General features: G+C 47.9%; 1 protein-coding gene and 1 long non-coding RNA gene across 4 annotated transcripts in view; one reads left to right on the forward strand and one right to left on the reverse strand.

Moving 5' to 3' along the window:
- Window positions 1–233: 233 nt before the first annotated feature.
- On the reverse strand, window positions 234–9,631 carry LOC138990982 (uncharacterized). Its single transcript, XR_011466999.1, has 3 exons — window positions 9,143–9,631; window positions 6,050–6,307; window positions 234–5,341 (listed from the first exon to the last, which is right to left on the reverse strand). It is a non-coding gene; the product is annotated as an uncharacterized lncRNA (long non-coding RNA).
- A 2,746-nt stretch (window positions 9,632–12,377) lies between these two features.
- CHST1 (carbohydrate sulfotransferase 1) overlaps window positions 12,378–18,189 on the forward strand; it is a 92,677-nt gene continuing 86,865 nt past the window's right edge. Inside the window, exons 1-3 of one of the 3 annotated variants that reach the window (XM_070383496.1) lie at window positions 12,378–12,627; window positions 15,382–15,599; window positions 16,117–16,286. The gene's annotated coding sequence lies outside the window, so the exon portion shown is untranslated. The remainder of the gene's footprint in view (window positions 12,628–15,381; window positions 15,600–16,116; window positions 16,287–18,189) is intronic. The other 2 variants (XM_070383498.1, XM_070383501.1) reach the window with 2 other exon arrangements.

An 18,189-nucleotide genomic window follows, 5' to 3' on the forward strand; every position in this document is an offset into this window, starting at 1 on the left:
CAGGTCTCCCTTGGTCCATCCCATCTCGGTTGGGGATTGTCTGAATCAGATGTTAAATAGGCCAGGTTCTCAAAGGACTGAGCCGCCTCCTCCAAGTTGCCCAGGAGAAACTCAGTCATAAAAGCAGGGACTACCTCATTTCTCCTCTCTGGGCCTCCATTTCCCCACATTCAGAGAAACTAAGATCATGGTATCTGGTCCTATCACTTCATGGCAAATAGATGGGGAAAGAATGGAAACAGTGTCAGACTTTATTTTTTTGGACTCTGAAATCACTGCAGATGGTGACTGCAGCCATGAAATTAAAAGACGCTTGCTCCTTGGAAGAAAAGTTATGACCAACCTAGACAGCATATTAAAAAGCAGAGACATTACTTTGCCCACAAAGATCCATCTAGTCAAAGCTATGGTTTTTCCAGTAGTCATGTATGGATGTGAGAGTTGGACTATAATGAAAGCTGAGTGCTGAAGAATTGATGCTTTTGAAGAGTGGTGTCGGAGAAGACTCTTGAGAGTCCCTTGGACTGCAAGGAGATCCAACCAGTCCATCCTAAAGGAAATCAATCCTGAATATTCATTGGAAGGACTGATGCTGAAGCTGAAACTCCAATACTTTGGCCACCTGATGGGAAGAACTGACTCATTGGAAAAGACCCTGATGCTGGGAAAGATTGAAGGCAGGAGGAGAATGGGATGACAGGATGAAATGGTTGGATGGCATCACTGATGTAAGGGACATGAGTTTGGGTAGGCTCCTGGAGTTGGTGATGGACAGGGAAGCCTGGTGTGCTGCAGTCCATGGGGTTGCAAAGTGTTGGACATGACTGAGAGACTGAACTGAACTGAACTGAAGTGGAGGAGGCTCATCTGGCCCTGATAGATGATGGATTCTAAACACATCAATTCCTACCCTGCCTACTTGTGAAATGCTACTAGGAATTCCCTGCCCTCCATCTGCCCTCAGGGGGGGTCCCCATCACTTCTCCCCATGGGAGGGATTCTAGCAGCCTCTCAAGGTGCCTTTCTGTCCCAGGGATGTCTCCCCTTGAGTCTGCCCACCACACAGGAGCCCTCTGGGCTATCTGTCTAGGTTCTGCTCTTCTCACGTCCCTCTCTGGCTTCCACACTTGAGATGGCTCTCCCCTGTCCCTGGGGAGGTCTGTGGCCCCAACCCATCTCTGCCACCTCTGCATGGAATCTGCTTGAAGTTCCCAAACACATCTGGACTTCCACGCTTCCCAGTCTTTGCTTTTGCCATCCCTTTAAAATGCATTCCTCTGATGAAATTTGACCTCACTTCTTCCTACCCGCCTGTCTTTTCTTCTAACTCTCACTCTAGTGTGGCTCTTTGCATTGTCCTATAGCCAGCAATACACACATTTTTCACCTCCATAAATCTCATCAGAGCACCAACCACCCTTTGTTGTTCAGTCTCTCAGTCATGTCCAGCTCTTTGCGACCCCATGGACTGCAGCACACTAGGCTTCCCTGTCCATCACCAACTCCCGGAGTTTACTCAGACTCATGTCCGTTGAGTTGGTGATACCATCTAACATCTCATCCTCTGCCGCCCTCTTCTTCTCTTGCCCGCAATCTTCCCCAGCATCAGGGTCTTTTCCAGTGAGTTGGCTCTTTGCATCAGGTGGCCAAAGTAGTGGAGATTCAGCTTTAGTCCTAACAATGAATAGTCAGGGTTGGTTTCCTTTAGGATTGACTGGTTTGATCTTGCAGTCCAAGGGACTCTCAAGAGTCTTCTCCAGCACCATAGTTCAAAAGCATCAATTCTTCGGTGCTCACCCTTCTTCACGGTCCAGCTGTCATACTACTGGAAAAACCATAGCTTTGACTATGTGGACCTTTGTTGCAAAGCGATGTCTCTGCTTTTTAAAATGCTGTCTAGGTTTGTTATAGCTTTTCTTCCAAGGAGCAAGCATCTTTTAACTTCCTGGGTGCAGCCACTGTTCACAGTGATTTTGGTGACCAAGAAAATAAAATCTGCCACTGTTTCCATTTTTTCCTCATCTATTTGCCACGAAGTTATGGGACCACCCACCAACCATCCTACATATTCCCCAAGTATTTGGTGGTTTCCTTAAATTATAAATCTATACTCTTGTAATGGGGCTTCCCAGGTGGCGCTAGTGGTAAAGAGCCCACCTGTCAATGCAGGAGATGTAAAAGACACGGGTTCAAACACTGAGTTGGAAAGATTCCCTGGAGGAGGGCATGGCAACCCATTTCAGTATTCTTGCTTGAAGAATCCCATGGACAGAGGAGCCTGGTGGGCTACACAGTCTATAGGGTCACAAAGAGCTGGACATGGCTGAAACGAGTTAACATGCACATGTGCATTCTTGTAACAGCCAAATGTGGTTCAGAAGGAAAAGCGAGAGCCCCGTGCCCCACCCTCCAGTTTCTGATCTCATTGGTCAGTCCCGCTACACTGGGGTGATCACCGCTAACAGTTTCTTCTGCTTTCCACATATTCATATGTGTCCCAGCACGTATAGCTGCATCCAAATCTAGATGGCTAGCCTGCCTCATGGGACATTCACGTGTTTCCCACCATTTACTGTGACAAATAGCGCTGCAGTGACAAGATTCAGATGCAAATGTTTCTGTAGGCACACTCCTGGAAATGGATTGCTGCATCACAGCAAATGTGCTCTTGTAATTTTAATATTGTCAGTCGCTCAAGTCACGCCTGACTCTTTGCGACCCCATAGACTGTAGCCCGTCAGGCTCCTCCGTCCATGGGCTTCTCTAGGCAAGAATACTGGAGTGGGTTGCCGTTCCCTTCTCCAGGGCATCTTCCCGACCCGGGAATTGAACTTGCGTCTCGCGCATCGCAGGCAGATTCTTTAGCCATCTGAGCCACCAGGGAAGCCCTATGATTTTAATGGATGCTGCCAAACCGTCTCCAGAAAAGGCTGAACCATCACGCCCACCAACAACAGTCTTGCACTGATGTTTAAACGTCCAGTTTCCTCATTTAAGAACAAGGCCTGAGTCTTGTTTATCACAGTGTCCCTGCTATACAGTAGTCTCAATAGATGCTTCTTGAGTGAATTGAGGGGTTGCCAAGCTCTGACTGTCTTCCCAAAGAAAAGTGGAAGCCTTCCTGTCTCTGAAAAGTCTCTGAAGTCAACTGTGGGACCAGGAGACCTTGACTCATTCCATTCAGCTCTCTGAAATGCAAAGAATCCTGAGGACTCCCAGGTACCTTCTTTGTAAGTGGGGAGTGTGTGGTTTTTGTCTTCAGAGCTGGTCTCAAGGATCTGGGTTGCCATGGCAACTCTTAAGCAGGGCCGCCTTTCCCCTTCCTTCCATCTTGGGAGTCTTGGTTGCCATAACAACCGTTGGTCCGCTCCTCCTCCCCTAACCCTGCCATAGGGCCACCTGCTTCCCTGTGTGGGTCCCACCATTCTTAGGCGTGACCCTGATGACACTTTGACCCCAGGCACCTTGAGACCCTCTCCGGAGATCTGAATGGGGCCACTCCTGAGGATGGTTGGCAGAAGAAAGCAGCATGGCCGTTTGAGAAGGGGAGAGGGCCCAGGTGAGGGGAGGGGGAGGGCCTTGCTCCTTCCACATCTGGTAGGGTCACTGTTGTTTGGCGACCAGAGGATCAGATTGGGAGGTAGTTTGGGGTGTGGATGAGCCACAGGCTGTGTGGCCAAGCATGCTTCCTCATCACTCTCATTTCAGGTGGCAGAGCGGATGGAGCGGATGCCACTGACCCACCTCTCCAGGGGTCCTCAGCCTCAGAGGAAGCAGGAGGCCACTCACAGACCCTGCCAAGAGCACCGTGGAGTTCCTACAGTCCTCTTTAGAGTGCCCGGAACAGAGTCCTGAGGAGGTGGGACATGGGACATTAACACGATGGGATATTCTGTGGCCAAATGAAAGAAGGACCTTAGAGGATTCTGTTGACCCTTGGAAATTACTTCTAAGAGAAAAAAGCAAGACTCAGATAGCTATGTGGATATTGACCGCAACCATATAATACCGGTTTGGTCACCCCAGATTTGGACGAATGTAATAAAAATGCAAATATAGCGTCCCTATACCCGCTTCTCCTCCAGCATTTCCCCGTCCCTGTGGACACTCTTGCCACCTGTGCTTAGTCGCTCAGTCGTGGCCGACTCCTTGTGACCCCATGGGCTGCAGCCCGCCAGACACCTCTGTCTGTGGAGATTCTCCAGGCAAAAATACTGGAGTGGGGTGCCATGCCACCTTCAAACTAGACTCCTCCACTGCCCTGCTGCCCCGCTCGTTAGTTGTCGGTCCTGTTGACTCTGCGCAGTGACCGCCGCTGCTCAAGTGCCCTTTCTTGCTGCTGTTTCTCACGGGGAAACTGTTGCCATAACCCGTGGTGGGTCTCTCTCCTCCCAGGCGTGTGTGCCCCCGACTCCCTTGAGCACACCTGCCGTATTGCTCCCCAAGTGGCCAATCTGGTCACGAGGTTGCTCTCCTTCAGGCTTCCCCTTTTCTCCAGGATCAGTGACAAACTTCTTGGCACCCTCATGGCCCTCCGTGACCTGCTTCCCTGGCCCCTGTCCAGCCTCCTCTCCCTTGAGCTTGCTTCCAGTCGCGAGAAGCTGTATGCTGTCTGCTTCCATTCCTCTTGCCTGGGAACACACCATGCCCTCCGCCAAGAATAACTTTCCCTGCCTCAGCTGCCAGGTCAACGGCTATCCACCCCTGAGACTGAGCTTGAGGCTTTCCAAGGTGGTAGAAGAAAGATGTCACCACTCTGTTCACTCCCTGAAAACTACAGAAACCACCAGGAGAACCAGAATAGAAACCCGAATTTTGTCTTTGATGGACTTAGATGTCTGTGTTCCTGGATCTCAACACGGAGATCCAGGAGGTAAAGCTGCTAGAGGAGGAACACGTGACTTAGCAGAGCGGCGTGTGTGCTCAGCCACTCAGTCGTTACTGAGTCTTGGTGACCCCGTGGACTGTAGCCCACCGTGCTTCTCTGTCCATGGGATTTCCCAGGCAAGAATACTGGAGTGGGGTGCCATGCCCTTCTCCCAGCAGAGAGGAGGAATACCAAATCTCCACACTCACAGCTGGGAAGGGCACTGGGAAGCAAGTTGATTTCTTCCACACTCCCCCAGTTTAGAGGGTTAGGGACTGGAGGCACCAAGTGCCCCAGGACGTGGGGTGGAGAAGGGGGCTCGCCACTGAGTGGCGGCAGCAGCGGCAGCATGGGGGGCAGTCTCAAAGTCTAGGTAAGGAGTAGGCAGACCTCGAAGTCCTCAGCAGTCGGGTGACCGTTCCTTCTACTCCCACGAGAGATCAGAGGCTCTGGGCTCAGGGAAGCCAGGTGTACCTAGGAAAGGGGTAAGCAGGGGATTGAGTCTGCAGATAAATTGAGAACTCTCCAGCACCTTTCTCCCACCCAGCTCCGGAGCAGCAGAATCAAGCCTGTATTGGTATTCTGGCTTCAACGCCACAAGGACATAGGAGAATGTTTCTCTGGAGGAACTAGATAATTCCAAAGAAATGACCGATAGATGCATATATCTAGGGGTCTGTAGCAGACAAGCTGTCAGGAGGAATGATTGTCCTAGAATGTAGCTCATCAAACGGACAAGTCAGGCCCAGGTACTCAAAGCCTCTGACTGGTCTTTTGGTGCCTCCTTATTTTTAGATTTTATTGAAGTACAGTTGACTTACAAAGTTGTGTTAATTTCTGCCGTACATCTAAGTGATTCAGTTATATATATATATATATTCTTTCTCATATTCTTTTCCATTATGGTTTATCAAAGAATATTGAATATAGTGTTATACAGTAGGACCTTGTTACCTTCTTGTATATATAATAGCTTGCTTCTGCTAATCCCAAACTCCCAATCCTTCTCTTCTTCATCCACTGCCCGCCTTTCCCCTCCCTGCAAAACACAAGGCTGATCTCTATGCCTATGAATCTGTTTTTGTTTTGTGGGTATGTCGGTTGTGTCATTTTTTTTAGATTCCACATCTGAGTGATATCATATGGTGGTGTCTTTCTTTTTCAACAACTAATTTTACTTACTTGCTCTGGCTGTGCTGGGGCGTCCTTGCTGTGCAGGCTTCTCCTGATTGTGGTGAGCAGGTTCTGCTCTCTGGCTGCAGCCGCAGGCTGCTCATTGCAGTGGCTTCTCTCATCGCAGAGCACAGGCTCTAGGGTGCACCGGCTTCAGCAGTGGTGGCTCCCAGGCTCTGGAGCCCAAGTTCAGTTGTTGTGGGGCACAGGTTTAGTTGCTCCTTGGGATGTGGGATCTTCCCAGATCAGGGATAGAACCGGTGTCTCCTGCATTGGCAGGTGGATTCTTTACCACTGAGTCACCAGGGAAGCCCTTGTCTTTTTCTGACTTACTTCCATACCAACCTGGGGCTTTCCTGGTGGCTCAGATGGTAAAGAAGCTGCCTGCAACACAGGAGACTGTGTTTGATCCCTGGGTTGGGAAGATCTCCTGGAGAAGAGAATGGCAACCCACTCCAGAATTTTTCCCTGGAGAATTCCATGGACAGAGGAGCCTGGTGGGCTACAGTCCAGGGGGTCACAAAGAGTCAGACACAACTGAGTGACTACCATCTATCTTCCTTCCATACCAACCCAGGCTATCAACTGAATGTGATGGTGAAATGAAGACTTTTCTAGACACACAATATCTCAGAATAACTTGTCCACCCACGTCCCTTTTCTCATGAAACTCCTGAAGGATGTGCTCAACTAAAACCAGGAGCTGAGAAAGAAGATGTGGGATCCAGGAACAGGGACCCCAACCCAGGGGAGACAGGGACGGAATTCCTTGAGTATTGGCTAAGAGAATATCTGGAGACCAGCTGTGCCTTGGCCCAGGGAACAGCTAGACCTGATCAGCAGGATAGCTGAAGGCTCTAAGGGGTGAGGGAGTTTGTCCCCAGGAAAATAAATGAGACTGACAAATTATCAGACAGGTTTGGTCATGTGGAAAATTACATCGAGGGCATGGAAAAGTTTAGTCAATTGCTTTTTACAAAACAAGCCTAAGTTGATGAAAAATGAGGTAATTATTAATAGGAAAAACAAAAAAGAAAGGAAGTAGAATCACAGTCTAGTAATCAGGCTGGGAATACATAGTAGTGAAGGTGTAGACAAAGGATTTAAAACAATTATGAGCAACGTCCATTATGAGGGTGGTCCAATGGTTAAGAATCCACACGCCAACATAAAGGACGTGGGTTTGATCCCTGGTTCCAGAAGATCCCACATGCTGTACAGCACCTAAGCCCATGCACGGAAACTGCTGAACCTGCACTCTAGAGCCTGTGCTCTGCAATAAGAGAAGCCAAAGCAACGAGAAGCCCACACACCAGAGCTAGAGAGAGTGGCTTCCACTCCCCACAAATAGACAAAGCCATGCGCAGCAACGAAGACCCAGTACAGCAAAATAATAATAATAATTTAAAAATTGAGATGCAAGTAGGAGAGAGAGGAGGAGGAGAGAATGGAAGGAGGAGGAGAGAGAATGGAAGAAAAACTTCTAGTCCACTAAGATGTCAACCAGTGTTTAAGATGATGATGACTCAAGAGGTTGAAGAATAAGTGTTATCTAGCATGAAAGTGAAAGTTAGTCACTCAGTCCTAACCCAGGGACTGTAGCCCTCCAGGCTCCTCTGTCCGTGGAATTCTCCAGGCAAGAATACTGGAGTGGGTTGCCATTTTCTTCTCCAGGGAACCTTTCCAACCCAGGGATCAAACCCAGGTCTCCTGTATTGCAGGCAGGCTCTTTACCCCCTGAGCCACCATGGAAGCCCCTTGGTGACTCGGGGGGTAATTTAGAGAGAGGGAGGTAAAGAACAGGGGAAAGGGCTTCAGGAGAACAAGGTGAGGGAGACGGGGTTGGGGAGAAGAAGAGAATGCTCTTTTCAATTGTAAGCCTTTGAGCACTATTTGACTTTTCAAAAGACTTAGAAGTCATACTTTGTTTAAACAACAACAACAAAATTAAGAAACTGATTTGGTTCATGGTCTTCCTCTGTGAAGACTTCCCCGACCACCAGGGCGTCCCTTGAGAGCCCTTCCCTCTGGGAGCCAGTTGAGCGCTTGTCCTCAGCAAGAGTTCAAGAAGGGCTCTTAGAGAAGAAGTGAATGGATTCCTTCTAAAAGTTGGTTAAGTCCAGATCAATTAAAAAAAAAAAAAAAAACTTGAATTTGGAAAGCATTAGGACTAACATTACGGGAGATTTGTCTTTCATTGGCTGTCACAGGTGGTAATGTCACATTTTTTTTTTCCCCCATCTTGAGGGATGGGATGGGGTTGGTTGAGGTCACAGGGTAGACAGAGGCAGGTTGGAAGTTAGACATGCTTGGGTCCCAGCACTATCTCCGCCTTTCAGTAAACTGAGTTCAAGGCAAGTTACTTAACCTCCTTGAGCCTCAGTTTTCCTCATCCAGACAGTGGGGAGAATAATGGAGCTAAACTACTTTGTCAGGCTGTGGTTAAGGATTAGGAGAGTGTCGGTGAAGTGCTGGGCACACGGTAGAGGCTGGTTAAATGGTGGGTGGTTTCATCAAGCTGCGGGGTGTGTTCAGTGATAGCAGCTCTTCACTTGACCCCACTTCCTGAATTCCTGTTCTTACAGCGCCTCTGGGAAGCTCTGGCCTCTGTGTCAGACGTCCCCATAACAGACCCTGGGCTCAGTGTGGGCAGACCATATATTAGCAGAGCAGTTCAGAGCATCTACACATTTTCAGAGACATCTGAGTCATTCCATTTTGGGAGCTGTGCTGGGATGGTTTCAGCGGCTTTGCCTGCTTTCTAAACAAAAATTATTTAGGTGGGAACAGTTTCAGCTTGAGGTTTCCATGATTTTCACATGACCTTTAAATACCCCAGATTTGCAGTCTCCTTCTTTCTCTAATGAAAGTCTGGATCTTCTTGGAGAAAAGAAACTTAATTCCAGGCTTGGCCCTCCCTCTGTCCTGGCTTCCCTCTTCCCATTGCACTGGCTCCACCCACCCACTCCCCCACCGTGGGCCTCCATCCATCCACGCTCTGCTCCGTGGGAACTCACCAAGCACCTCCCACTGGCCACAGCCTGAGACCTTGCACAAGTTTCTTTGGCTATGTTTAACCCTTTTCTTGAAATGTTCTCTTACCTTGGCTTTTGGACACAGGAGTCTCCTTATTCATGTATAATTATCATCATTATCAGCTTCTTTGTTTTCAATCTTGATTCTGTGACCATCCCCTTAGGCCCAGTCCTTGCTTTTCTTTCACTTTATTGCCTTTATTCTTGGAGACTTGAACAATCCCCTTTACATGGATGATTCCCTTAACTATCTTCCCTTTCCGTTTCAGTCTGTCCCTGGAATTCTATTCTTGAGTCTCTGGTGGACTCGGGGACTTTGTCCCTGCGATGTCTTGAAGTTACCTCATATCCCTTAGATAGACCTTGCCATCTGTCCCAAGCCCCCGTCTAACTTCCCTGCCTCGGTTAGAGGCTCTTGAAAGCCTAGAGTTAGTTTTTGCTTCTCTCTCCTTCATTCCTCTCTGCTTTCTTCCCCGTTCAGGTTTACTTCTTGAGCCAGCCTTCTGATCTCATCAGGGTGGCCTCTGCGCTGTCCCCAAACCCATGTGGTCACTCCTCTGCTATGCCTGTAACGTCTTTCTGTGAGGACAAACTGTCATCATTGTGTTTTTCTAAAAGAGTCTCAGTGTTAGCCAATTGCATATCCGTTCTGAGTCCAAGAATGGTGCAAAGCATCCTTGGTCCCAGTGAGTCAGCTGCCAGTGTCCTCAAACCCAGCCGCAGGCAGCCTGTGGCCTAATCACCGCGCAGAGGCCCTGTCCCGGGGGATGGGGCGTGGCCTTTTCTTGGCGTCAATTTGACTAGAGTTGTGTGTGGCAGGGGGCGTGGTTTCTGCAAGGTTCAGAGCTCAGCTCTCTCCTGAGTCCCAGCTCCACCCTGCAGGGGAACTGTTAGATCCTTAAGCGTTTAAATTCTCCAAATTCTTAGAGGCTAAGAGAAATCAGTTATTTCCTCGTTTCTTGGATGCATTATTATGCTAACAGATTCTGTCTTTTTACTTCATCTTGCCCAGGAGGCTCTCTCCTCAAGGGTGGGGGGAGGGTGAAATTTCCTTCCTGTATGGAACTCGTGTCCCGTCCCACTTGTATCTTTGTTTATGCTGGTCATCTATCCAAAATATTTACTTCTCTCCAATCTGGGGAGTCACAGTCTGAATATTCTCCAAGGTAGAGAGGAGTCTTAACTGTTCTTGTGTCATGGACCCGTTTGGCAGGCTGATAAAACCTATAAACCTCATCTCAAAAATGTGATTTTAGATACATTAAAAAAACACACAGTATTATAAAGGAAACTGGTTGTGATGTGGTTGTTAAAATATTAAAGAACACCAAATTGTGATATGGTAATGCTATTCTCCTTTATTACTATATTAAATAAACACTATTATTTCAAAGTAGTGATGAACATTAATGATATTTTGAGGTCTCTGCAGTAGTATGTGGTGATTAGGAAAACATCTGTTACACCTGCTTTTGTGGTTTGTAACCTACATTTATAATGGCATGAAATGCTAAGTTTCAGTTAAAGATTAGTGAACACAGAGATGCAATTTTCCTCCTCATCCAAGTTCATAGGTCCCCCTGAATTCAGTCCATGAATTCTAGGAATTCTTACTGTGGATCTCATTTGAGAACCTTAACTCCTGCTTCCCTCATGGAGCACTCCTTGACTACCACAAACTTCTGAGTTTTCCCTCATGCTGGAACTCTTACAACGTCCATTCAGTCAACAAACGCTGACACGGCTCATGTTCAGGCAACCGTTGAAGCAGATGTTGGGGTCCACATAGTGAGACGCGAGACCCAGGTTTATAATCAGTGGGCGGGACGGACACATTCTCATCTGACTATAGCTCTAAATATAATATGAGAGTCACCCTGGAAGAATTTAAAACAATAGTCTGTGGTATCCCAGAGGAGGTAGAAGTTAACAATTCAATTTGGCAAGGAGTTCAAGGAAGGAAATGTTACAAGAGGAAGGTAGCATTTGAGCTTGGCCTTGAGGAAAGAGTAGGATATAAACAATTTCCACATGGTTTAAGTAGATCTGGCTGGTATTTTTCCTTTGTCTTGCCACAAGTAAATATGAAACTCCAAGCAGGATCATGTCTTACAGCATGGTTTTCTGTATTCTGCAGAACCTATTATGACGGGACTGATCATGGGCACTCAATACATAACCATCGATTAATTAATAATGTTTTTCAAGAACAAAATTTCTGTATTAATTAGTTATTGCCATGGAGCAAAGCATCCTCAAACCCAGTGGCTTTAAACAATGTCTTTCTCTGCTGATCTGGCCAGGATGGGCTCTGTGGTCACTGGCACATCGGCAGAGGCTGGTCGGTCTGGAATAGCCTTGACTGGATGTCTGGGGCTCTCTTCTGGATGCTTTTCTCAAGTTATGCTTGCATGAAGTTTCCTGCTGTTCCATTGGCCAAAGCCAGGCATAAGGCCAGGCCCAGAGTTGGCGTGTAGGACCAGGGCAAGGAGACAGGGAGGCATAACAAGTTTTGTCCATTTTGTTGTTGTTTAGTCGCTCAGTTGTGTTCTACTCTTTGCAACCCCATGGACTGTAGCCCGCCAGGCTCCTCTGGATGTGAGATTTCCCAGACAAGAATACTGGAGTGGGTTGCCATTTCCTTCTCCAGGGGATCGTCCCCACCCAGAGATCAAACCTGAGTCTCCAGCACTGGCAGGTGGATTCTTCACTGCTGAGCTGCCAGCAGTAGCGGGCAGTTTTGGCCGTAGTTTTCACAGTTAAACAATCAGCCTCAAATTCTTTGTGGAATGGGACAACTCTAAATCAATAGGCAAACGCATAAATGAAATAGTTAAAGTGTAAGGGGCAATTTATAAATTCAGCTAGCAATGTGGCCTCTCCTGTGGCTATATCCTAGGTGTGTGAAGAATGTTATCCACAGAGACTGGCTGGGCCACCCTTTTATTATTATTTTTTAAAACCGGGATGCAAACCCATTGAATTGTCCTTTCATGTCTGATGTTCCATCAGTTAAGCATCCCACACAGTTTTTCATAGAGACGCTTTCTTTCCCCCTGAGGACATCTGCAACAATCCAGAACACACTTGCCTCCGTACTTGACTCCAAGTTGCTATAAATATCAGACATTCTGTCAGCAGCTCAGGGTCACAGCTCAGGTTTCCTGAACCAATATCACTTGCTCCTCTGCTTTGAGCTGTGTCTGTTAGAGGCAGTGGTGTGGTACATACAGTGAAGTGGAAAATACAGGTCAGAAAGCTTGTTCTTTGAATTAACTGAGGGAAAAGCATATGTGTGTGTGTGTGTGTGGAGGGGGTGGGCAGATTTAGCCATACAATTGCTTTTAATTGTTCAGGCTTTAATGTAGGTGATGGCAGAATTTGAAAAAGATATGCTGCTGAATGTGTATCATAGCTCATTATTACAGGCTGTGTGACTTCAGGCAAGTGGTTAAAGTCTCTGAGCTCCAGTTCTCCTTATCTATAAAAGAAACTGGCTATATGCTGACCTCTGTTTGTGGTGAGGATTCAGTGAACTGCCATGCTTATGAGGTAAGTGGCTCAGCAAATGTTTGATATTATTTCTTACAGACTGGAAATAAAAATCCAAATGAGTTATCAGCAGCAGGAGGATGGTTCTCTGTTAGTCTGGGAGAGAATAACTCAGGGACCTGCCTTCCACTCTTTGACTTGTCTCTAACTAGGTGACCATTTAAGCCTCAGTTTCCACATCTGTTGAGTAGAGCAATTAATAGTCATAGCCTTGTTTTGACAATCAAATGGCATATTGCACAGGTTTTATTTTTTTAAAGAATTTAAAATCCCTTTGGATACACGTGAAATAATGCTGCAGTGATTGGCCGCTCCCCATGGGATTGTTCAGACGGGCTACTCTGCACCCAGCACCCTGCTCCTGTGGTTAGCAGGGTGTTGAGGAGAAATTAAAATTAAAAGTGTGTTTCCTTCCAGATGTTGTTGCCACACGCTCAAGGTGCTCTTTTAACTGGGACATCAGACTCTCTTGAAACAGACAAGAATTCTAGAAACATGACATTGGGCCTGATTCATCGCTTTAACTTATGGCTGACTCATTCTCTCCTTGATCGTTTCTTCAACAGTAACTTTAATTACATCATTTTACTTATTGTTCTTTTTCCCCTTGATTTATTTTCTTCTTACAAATCTTGTTTATTGTCTCAGTGATTGGGCCTTCTCACCTCTGAGACTTGTGTAAACCTTCTGGACTCTAGAAATAGGAGCTGAACTTTCCATGTACCTCAAATAATGAGTACTCTCACCCTGCCCCCCACAACCCCCAAGCTTGTGTACTTGAAATACATCAGCAGAAGAAATACTTTTGACTTTGCTGGTGTTTCACAGAGCTTATGTTATTGAATGCTCTCAGCTACCCTACAAGATAGATACAATCCAGTTTAAAAGAAAAATGCAGGGACAGAAGCTTCAGGAGGGAACCGTAACTTGCCCAAGGTCAGTGTGGTAGACTGCAAAAGTGATCCCAGCTCTTCATCCTTCCATGCATTCACACCCTGTCCCCCATCATCTGCGTCCTCTGTGTCCGCCTTCTTCGACTCTGGGCTTAGCAGTGAAACTTGCTCTGGCTGAAGGGATGATGGCAAACGTGATGGAAGCAAAAGCCTGAAAAGTCCCTGTGCAATCAGCTGGATTTGCCTTGTCTCTTGTCCCCCTGCCGTGGCCATGAGAACATGCCTGGTTTAGCCGGCTGGAGGATGAGAGGCGTGTGGAGAGGAGTGAGTCCCTGCAGCTGTCCCTGGAGCCCAGCCTCAATCACTCAATGGGCAGCCAGACTCTAGGTGTGTTAGTGAGTCCGGCCAGGAGCAGCAGAACCGCCTAGCCAACTATCCCAGATGCATGGGCTGTAAATGGTGATTACTGAATACCACTGAGGTTTTCTTGTGATTTGTTTCCCGGCGTTGTTGTGGCAAGAGATACCTGGCAGTATGAGTGTGTGGGAGAAGAGCAGGCCTTGGGAGCTGGCTAGGCCTCAGATTCAGTTCCAGCTGTGATGTTTGGAGTGTGTTCCTTTTCAAGATTAAATTTCTTTCTCTTTAAGATGAGGTAGTAATTCTTCCCTCATAGGGTGGCTACAAAGATTAAACACGAGGCAAAAGAAAGAAAACCTTTGGGACCCAGTATAAATCGTAGATGATGTCCAAAAAATGGTGTCTTCTCCCAGCAAACCTTCAGAACGAACAACTATGGGACCATGGGGCCCAGACCAAGGTCTGTCCAATGTGAGGCTGATACTGATCACATCAACTCAAAGATAAAAACGAAAACCAGAAGGGCTTGATTCTGTCCTTACACTAAGATGCGGCTTCCCTGAATCTGCTGTCTGTCGTGTATTGGGCAAGATGGGCCTTAAAAAGATGGCTGCTTAAATTGAAGAGGCTGAAGAAGAAAAGCCAAGTCCAAGGTTTTCCTTTGAGCCCATGGTTTAGCCAAACAGATGACAGCAAAGTGGGGAAAGGCTGTCACTTTTGCCCCGGGTATGGGTTTGGTTCAGATCAAGGAACTCAAAGCGCCAGCGGGGACAGTGGCTGGCCACGTAACGTTTGCTCTGACACTGCTGTTTGCCGTCCTGCTTGTGCGTGCATTTTTAATGACAGATTATTCAGGAAATGTGAATATTTCTCTAGGAGGTTTTGTTTTGTCACTTGGCCTTGTTTTTGGGTCTTTTTCCTTCCTTTGAAGCCATTGTTTGACATGACATATGTACTCGGGTAAGCTTATGGCTAATTACCTCAAGGGAGAAGGAAAAAAGAAACCAACCCAGCTAAAATACAGAGCAATTAACTCAGTAAACTCTAAGAAGTTATGAAAGGTATGAGATGCTCTTTGAAAATTAAAAAAAAAAAATCATATACATTTAAGGAAGAGTTTTCTTCCCGAGGAATTGAAAGTTTTCCTACAAAATCCTTTGTAGGAAGGATCCTACAAATCCTTTGTAGCAGCTCCTTTCCTGCTTTCTGCCCCAGACAGCTCACTCCTCTTTGGCTTTTCTGGTGGTGGCAATGGAGTGACAACAGTTACATGCACCTGTTTGTAACGGGCGACAACGGTTGCATGACTCTGCTACAACGCACGGTGTGACCTGGCTTGAATCACATGGCACTTCTGAGCTTCAGTTTCTCACCAGCAAAATGACATTTTGATAAAATTTCTTTACAAGACAATCAATTTGTTGTTTTTTAAAGCAATGATTTATCATTTTTTAAATAATGATTTGCTTTTTTCCCCCCTGATTTGTGAATTGGTTTGGCTCAGCAAGGAGATTCTTTCTTGGGTTCGCTCACGTGGCGGCATCAGAGAGTGGCTGGGACTGGAGTCATCTGAAGGTCAACAGGGCTTGACGTCTGAGATGGTCCACTCTCATGGCTGGCGTTTATTTGATGCTGCCTGCCATCTGGACACTCGTTTGGAACTGACTGCCAGACTGAGGAGTACCTGGACATGGCTTCTCCACATGGCGTGGGCTTCTCATGGTACGGTGTCTGGGTTCTCAGAGGGAACAACTCAAGAAGGAGTGTTCCAAGGCACCCAGGTGGAAGCTACAAGGCTTCTTATAACTTATACTCAGAGGTACAAGGACACCACTTTTTGCTACATAATTAGGTTTCTTTTGATGCTGAAATTTTACGATTTCTTGACCTGAATTCTCTGTTTTCTGTTAATGAATCAGATGCCAGCTGATGAAGCCAAGCAGAGGGCCAGCTGAGCCTGGCCACACAAGTGGCTGTGTCTCACGCTGGAGTCACACGCATAGGATGAATGTATCATCCTAATTATCTGGGGAGGGAGCTCAGGGTACTTTGTCATCGACCAGTGCCTGCTGGTTGTTTTCTGTGCCCACCCCTGGGCTCAGAATCTCTGCCCCTCACTCCAACCTGCCGCTCCCCGCCGCCCCCCTCTCCAACCACTGCCACTACAGTGATAAAGCTGAGCATGTGTTAGGCATGTGAGGGTGACAAAGAGAAGACAGAGTTTCTGCTTTTAATCTAGATGAGAAGACCAGCAACGAGAAGAGAAAAAGGCTGCCGTGCATGACAGTGCGTGTTGAATGCCAGATGGGAGTCACAGAAAGTGCGAGAGGCATCCAAATGAAGGAGAGACGGGGGAAGGCAGTCTTCCTGGAGGAAGGGGACCTTGGAGCTGAAGCTGAACCTTGAAAGGTGGGTGGGAATGACCCAGGGCAGCAGTGGGGGAGGGTGTTTTAGGAAGAGCAACCAGAAGCAGGCAGAACGTGGGGCAGGGAACAGTAACCATCTGCAGTGTGGAGGTTGTGGTGGGGGGCGGGCACAGGAGAAGAGCAGGAGAGGCAGGCAGTGCCCAGGGCCATGCATGGCCTGGTGGTTGTGCATGGAGGCCAAGTAACAAAAGCCTCATTTTCCTGGACAAGGACACAGGAGCTCAGGAAGATAAAGGGACTTGACTAAGGTCACAGGGCTTGTAAGTGACAGGGTCAGGAGTTGAACCCAGGCTGATGTGATTTCTCAGCCCTGTGGCCTTTCCATAATAGCCAGCTGTGAGCTCTGGGTTTCCCAGAGGCCCTTCCTCTCATCTCTGAGGCTCCTGGCAGACTAAGGGTGTTGCTTTTCTGCACCATTTATTGTAATGACTTCAATTAAACCATCTTGTGCTGGATCAGTGAGCAGCTCTGGGGAATCGATGAGCAGGGCTGGCTACCAGGGAAGTGGAGCCTCCTCCTCTCATCCCTGCCAATCCCAGGGCTGAGCTCCTGTGACCCAGGCCCGGGGAGGACTCGAGAAAGGAAAACGGGGGGCTGGGGACAGACAGCAGGTCGCAAAGAGACAAGGGGGCAGGTGTCTATTACCGTGCAGACACAGAGGATGCATGGCCGGCCCCTGCGTGCCCATCCTCCCCCACTCTGCTGTCTTCTTCTGGCTAATTTGGATTTGCAGCTCCAGCTCTGGGACAACGGGCCATCTTTACTTGGCTGCTTCAGCGCAGGGCCAGTATCTAATGAACCTTGACCCTGAGGGAGAGGGGCCAATGGCCTTGTACTAACTTGCTGCCTGACCTTGGGCAAGTTCACCTCAGCTTTCTGAGGCTTCTGGGAAAAAAAAAAAAAATGAATTGAGATGTACTAGGCTGTTATTCTCTGCTTGTCTGTTCCAATTTAGGGTCTCAGGTCTCCCCTTCTTTGCCCCGACCTGTGTCTTGGGAGGCTGCCCCCTGTGCAGTGAATCAATGGACGCCTCTGCCAGCTGGAGGCTGGGAGGAGAGGGTGGAGGATTTCTTGCCCACGGCCTCTCTGCGTGGTGGCAGGGGTTGTGGAAGTGCTTCTCTGCTCAGCCACAGCTCCTGCCAACGGCTCTTCCCCTCTTGCCTTGGCACTCCCTGGGCTTCAGGAGTGCTCCTGCCTCCTCCCCTTGACCCTTGAGGCCCCAGGGGTGGCCTCCAGGTGTTTGTAATCTCAGGGTTTTCAGCATCCCTTCTAGTTTCTCTAATCCTGCCCATCTCTCTGGAAATAAGTCTCTCCTCTTTGTTCAAGTCTCTTCAGTTGAACTATCTGAGTGAAGTTCTGTTTCCTGCTGGGACGCTGATGCATCCTCTGAAGGCCCCTTCCAGCTCCATGATTTGAAGGGTTTGTGAGGGGGAAGATGCAAAGAGCTGGCCGACTCCCAGGATTCCTGCAGCTCTGATTATCCCACGACAGAGTCCAGACCAAGGGACCCCAGCTTCTAGCAGCTTCCCCTTCTCTGCCCCTAGCCTTCAACTCCCTCAGCTGTAGCTCAGATCCCAAGCACATGTTTTTTTCTTTAAAAAAAAAAAATTATTGATTTCCTTTTTAAGGATTGCTTTATTTATTTTTTGGCTGTGCTGGGTCTTTGTTGCTGCAAAAGGGCTTTCTCTAGTTGTGGTGAGCAGGGGCTCCTCTCTAGCCGCGGGGCGCAGGCTTCTCACTACGCCGCTTCTCTTGTGTGGAGCACACGCTCTAGGTGCGTGGGCTTCAGTACTTGTGACAAACAGGCTTGGTTGCTCTGAGGCCTGTGGGATCTTCCCAGACCAGGGATCGAACTGGTTCCCCCTGCATTGCAAGGTGAATTCTTA

The sequence above is a fragment of the Bos mutus genome, chromosome 15 (assembly GCF_027580195.1).
Source record: "Bos mutus isolate GX-2022 chromosome 15, NWIPB_WYAK_1.1, whole genome shotgun sequence".
NCBI classification, from domain to species: domain Eukaryota; kingdom Metazoa; phylum Chordata; class Mammalia; order Artiodactyla; family Bovidae; genus Bos; species Bos mutus.